Genomic DNA, 6,247 nt, shown 5'->3' with positions numbered 1-6,247 from the left:
ACTCCTACGTAGACACAGAAGGCATCTGTAACCAGGACTATTCATATTCTCAATGGAAAGCATAGTCCCTGCTCCTGTTTAGCACCCCTGTAGTTGTTCAAAAGTGAATACAGTATGGTGGACCAAAGACTTCACACCAGTCAGTGCAGCTGGGAAGGGCAACAATTTGAGAACTCCCTGAACACCCTGCATGAGTGGCACACATGCTGCTGCAGAACGGATCCCTCAGAACAAATGATGGATTTGCAACACGTCATTACTTTTAAAAAATATGGCCTTTTGTGTTTTATACCTACATTTTTCAATATGGTTGAAATCTGAATGTTAATGATGAAGCTCAGAAGACAAAATGTATAGGAAAATTAATGTTGTGGACATTCCTTATAGGTTGTAATATTACAGAAGCCATTTAACAAAATAACATTCTTCAGATACACTGAAAAGTTTTATTCTTTTTACACACAGAATATTTTTTCCTGGTGTCACAGTCTGCAGTATAAAGAAATGACCAGAATGGTTTTAGCATACCCATTATTTACTTTTAAAAACCAGAAGAAATAATATGTTTCATTATTCTAGATCCTAGACAACTCCAACAAGGCAGGGATTAATAGTTTTCTTTACTTATCTTCCTAATTTGTGAGATGGCAGATTGGACAGAAATTACCTTAGAATCATAGACGATTAGGTTTGGAAGAGACTTCAGGAGGTCATCTAGTCCAACCCCCTACTTAAATCAGGACCAATCCCCAACTAAATCATCCCAGCCAGGGCTTTGTCAAGCCTGACCTTAAAAACCTCTAAGGATGGAGATTCCACCACCTCCCTAGGTAACCCATTCCAGTGCTTCACCACCCTCCTAGTGAAATAGTGTTTCCTAATATCCAACCTACACCTCCCTCACTGCAACTTCTTGTTCTGTCATCTCCCACCACTGAGAACAGACGAGCTCCATCCTCTTTGAATCCCCCCCTTCCAGTAGTTGAAGGCTGCTATCAAATCCCCCCTCACTCTTCTCTTCTGCAGACTAAACAAATCCAGTTTCCTCAGCCTGTCCTCATAAGTCATGTGCCCCAGGCCTCTGATAATTTTCATTGCCTTCTGCTGGACTCTCTCCAATTTGTCCATATCCTTTCTGTAGTGGGGGGACCAAAACTGGACGCAATACTCCAAATGTGGCCTCACAAGTGCCGAATAGAGGGGAATAATCACTTCCCTTGATCCGCTGGCAATGCTCCTAATAATGCAGCCCAATATGCCGTTAGCCTTCTGAGCAACAAAGGCACATTGCAATTAACAATAAACCTTAGCAATTAATAATGATAAACATAAACCTTAGCAATTAATATCCGTTTCCCTTCTATCTATCCTTTCTCTCACTGTTCTTTTTCGCTCTCAGAAGGAAACTTAGGGTATGTCTACACTACAGGATTATTCCGATTTTACAGAAACCGGTTTAGTAAAACAGATTGTATAAAATCGAGTGCACGCGGCCACACTAAGCACATTAATTCGGTGGTGTGCGTCCACGGTCCGAGGCTAGCGTCGATTTCTGGAGTGTTGCACTGTGGGTAGCTATTCCGTAGCTATCCCATAGTTCCCGCAGCCTCCCCCGCCCCTTGGAATTCTGGGTTGAGTTCCCAGTGGCTGATGGGGAAAAAATCATTGCCACGGGTGGTTCTGGGTACAGCCTCACCCCTCCCTCCCTGAAAGCAGCAGACAACCATTTCGCGCCTTTTTTCCTGGGTGAACTGTGCAGACGCCATGGCACAGCAAGCATGGACCCTGCTCAGCTCAATACTGCAATCATGGATATTTTAAACACCTCGCGCACTCTCGTGCAGTATATGGTGAACCAGGACCTTCAAACCGAGGCGAGGAGGAGGCGGATACAGCAGCGTGGCGATGACAGTAATGAGGACGTGGACACAGAATTCTCTCAAACCGCGGGCCCCTGCGCTTTGGAGATCCTGATGGTAATGGGGCAGATTCTATCCATTGAACACCGATTTTGGGTCCGGGAAACAAGCACTGACTGGTGGGACCGCATTGTGTTGCAGGTGTGGGACGATTCGCAGTGGCTGCGAAACTTTCGCATGCGTAAGGGCACTTTCATGGAACTTTGTGACTTGCTTGCCCCTGCCCTGAAACGCCATAATACCAAGATGAGAGCAGCCCTCACAGTAGAGAAGCGAGTGGTGATAGCCCTCTGGAAGCTTGCAACGCCAGACAGCTACCGGTCAGTCAGGAATCAATTTGGAGTTGGAAAATCTACTGTGGGGGCTGCTGTGATGCAAGTAGCCAAAGCAATCACTAATCTGCTGCTATGAAAGGTTGTGACTCTGGGAAATGTGCAGGACATAGTGGATGGCTTTGCTGCACTGGGATTCCCTAACTGTGGTGGGGCGATAGATGGAACCCATATCCCTATCTTGCCACCGGAGCGCCAGGGCACCCAGTACGTAAACCGGAAGGGGTACTTTTCAATGGTGCTGCAAGCACTGGTGGATCACAAGGGACGTTTCACCAACATCCACGTGGGATGGCCAGGGAGGGTTCATGACGCTCGCGTCTTCAGAAGCACTACTCTGTTTAAACGGCTGCAGCAAGGGAATTACTTCCCAGACCAGAAAATAACAGTTGGGGATGTTGAAATGCCTGTCGTTATCCTGGGGGACCCAGCCTACCCCTTGATGCCATGGCTTATGAAGCCATACACAGGCAGCCTGGACAGTGGTCAGGAGCTGTTCAACTACAGGCTGAGCAAATGCAGAATGGTGGTAGAATGTGCATTTGGCCGTTTAAAGGCACGCTGGCGCACATTACTGACTTGCTCTGACCTCAGCCAAACCAATGTCCCCGATGTTACTGCTGCTTGCTGTATTCTCCACAATCTCTGTGAGAGTAAGGGGGAGACCTTTATGGCGGGGTGGGAGGCTGAGGCAAATCATCTGGCCGCTGATTACGCGCAGCCAGACACCAGGGAGATTAGAAGAGCACACCAGGAAGCGGTGCGCATCAGAGAAGCTTTGAAAATGAGCTTCATCACTGGTCAGGGCACGGTGTGACTGCTGTGTTTTTTGATGAACACCCACCCCCCTTGATTGACTCATTCCCTGTAAGCAACTCACCCTCCCCCTTCGAGTACAGCTTACTTATGCAAATAAAGTCACCCTCGTTTAAAAATCATGTATTCTTTATTAATTCATTATAAAAAGAGGGAGAGAAGTAAGGGTGTGGTTTGGGAGGAGGATAGGAGGGATAGAGAAGGCCACTTAAAAATTTCACATTAATGACAGCCTTCTGGTTGGGCTGTCCACGGGGGTGGAGTGGGCGGGTGCACGGAGCCTCCCCCCATGCGTTCTTACACGTCTGGGTGAGGAGGATGTGGAACATGGTGAGGGTTGAGGGTGGTTATACAGGGGCTGCAGCGGCACTCTGTGATCCTGCTGCCGTTCCTGAAGCTCCACCAGACGCTGGAGCATGTCAGTTTGATCACGCAGCAGCCCCAGAGTTGCATCCCGCCACTGCTGATCTTCCTGCTGCCACCTCTGATTTTCCTGCCGATCTTCCTGCTGCCATCTCTCATCTCGGGTGTCCCTCCTGTCCTCACGTTCACTGGCATCTTTCCTGTAATTTGATACCACGTCCTTCCACTCATTCAGATGAGCTCTTTCCTTGTGTGTAACTTCCATAATATCTGAGAACATTTCATCTCACGTCTTCTTTTTCCTCTGCCTTATCTGGGCTAGCCTTTGGGATGGAGCAGGGAGGCTTGAAAAATTTGCAGCTGCATGAGGAAGAGAAGTATTTTAAAAGATACATTGTACAGAACAATGGTTATACTCTTTCACAATGAACAGCACTATTCACCTTACATAGCACATGTGATTTCCCTACAAGGTCGCATTTTTCATCTTAATACTGAGTGCCTGCAGCTCTTGGGTTACAGATCTCACAGACACAGGTCCGGGCATCAGAATTCAGCTTGCATGCGGCCATGGTAAGCCACTGTCTTTCGGCTTCTGCAGTGATTTACCCCTCCTCCCAACGCATGGCTAATACCATGCTAGCTCCCTGCTAATCAACACCCTTCCCCCCCCCCCCCCGCGTGGCTGGTAGCTTGGGGAAGATCCCCGCTGACCAAACACGAAAAAGATCATCGGCATTTCACTCCTCCCCTCCCCCCGCTTGGCTACGTGCAGGAAAGGATTTTTTTTAAGCTGCTGCAGTCCACGAACCCAGTAGGAAAATGGCCATCCCCCTTACTTAAATTCCTGATTTTCAACCAGGTTACCCTGAACAATATCACTTTGCTGAGGATAACACAGCGAGATAAAGAACGGATGCTTCTTGAATGCCAGCAATCACCGGGACCAAATGCAGCTATGCTTTGCCCTGCAATGATACCTGATTACTTGCTACATGCATGGCGTGGTAAAGTGTCCTACCATGGTGGATGGAACAAGGCTGCCTTGCCCAGAAACCTTTTGCAAAGGCTTCTGGAGTACCTCCAGGAGTGCTTCATCGAGATGTCCCTGGAGGATTTCCGCTCAATCCCCAGACATGTTAACAAACTTTTCTAAGTAACTATACTGTCTGCGAATGCATCCCAAGTCCTCAGGGCAAATCAATCATTAAAAAATGCTTGCTTAAAAAACAATGTTTGATATTTGCAAAGGTACACTCACCAGAGCTCCCTTCCATGGCGTCATTGTCTGGGGTAGTGGCTTGGGAGGGTAATTCTGTCTGGGTGAGAAAAAGCTCCTGGCTGTTGGGGCTCACGGAGTTCTGTGTGCTTTCTGCTAGCTCGTCCTCCTCTTCTTCATCGTCATCTTCCCCGTCCACATAATCCTCAGCCATGGCAGAGATTACAACCCCCACCTCGGAATCCACAGACAGGGGTGGGGTACTTGTGGCGCAGCCCCCTAAAATAGCATGCAGTTCAGCGTAGAAGTGGCATGTTTTTGGCCCTGCCCCGGACCTTCCGTTTGCTTCTTTGGTTTTCTGGTAGGCTTGTCTGAGTTCCTTAACTTTCACTCTGCTCTGCAGTGAGTCCCTGCTGTGGCCTTTATCCGTCATAGCCTTAGAAATTCTTTCAAATACTTTTTCATTTCATCTTTTGGAACGCAGTTCTGTTAGCACTGAATCCTCTCCTCATATAGCGATCAGATCCAGTACCTCCCGTGCAGTCCATGCTGGGGCTCTTTTTCGATTCTCAGGAGACTGCATTGTTACCTGTGCAGATGAGCTGTGCGTTGGCACTTGCGCTGATGAGCTCTCCACACTGGGGAAGCAGGAAATGAATTTCAAAAGTTCGCGGGGCTTTTCCTGTCTACCTGGCCAGTGCATCAGAGTTCAGAATGCTGTCCAGAGCGGTCAGTGCTGCACTGTGGGATACCACCCGGAGGCCAATACCGTCGATTTGCGGCCACACTAACCCTATTCCGATATGTTAATCCCGATATTAGTGCTACTCCTCTCATCGGGGAGGAGTACAGAAACCGATTTAAAGAGCCATTAAAATTGATATAAGGGGCCTCTTAGTGTGGATGGGTGTGGTGTTAAATCGGTTTAACGCTCCTAAAACCGGTTTAAATGCGTAGTGTAGACCAGGCCTTAGTTTGTTTGTAGAAGTCAACACAAAATGGAGATCAATCATTTTATGTAATCCCCTCCTTAGATGGGGATATATTAATTACGGATGTGTCTTGTGTATTCTATATACAACCCTGGCTCTAATGAAAGCCAGCCTGAATTAAGTTTGGAAAAGATGGCAATAACAGCTAACTGTTTGCTCTAGGTTTGTCACTGATGTTTTTCTTTGTGGATATATTTCATATAGCAGTGGGACCCAGTCACATAATCCAGATTCCAATCTCAAAGCCCCAGAAATTCAGTTAGGGATAGGAAGGAGGAGATCAAGATCTGATCTGTGGGCAATTATAGAGAAAGGGGACAGGAAAGAAATTCAGATCCAGCTTCATGTTTCAAACCTTACAGTTGTTTCTGGCTCCTTTCTGTCCACTGTCATTAACTGAGATACATTGAAGGGAGCCATGGCCAACCACCTGTGAGTTAGACCCTCAAACATATGGTTGTAAGGCCATTGCTTCAGAAACTATTTCTTGAAAGTAAATGAACTTTCCATTTGTCACAGAGGCTGTAACCTAGTACTTTAAGAGATGGTTGAGAAAAAGTGTTGTGTTCAATAATATCTTGATATCATGGGTTCAACTCAACTTGT

The sequence above is a fragment of the Mauremys reevesii genome, unplaced genomic scaffold (assembly GCF_016161935.1).
Source record: "Mauremys reevesii isolate NIE-2019 unplaced genomic scaffold, ASM1616193v1 Contig5, whole genome shotgun sequence".
Classification (NCBI taxonomy): domain Eukaryota; kingdom Metazoa; phylum Chordata; order Testudines; family Geoemydidae; genus Mauremys; species Mauremys reevesii.
The sequence above is the reverse complement of the archived record's forward strand: the minus strand, read 5'-3'. Positions refer to the sequence as shown.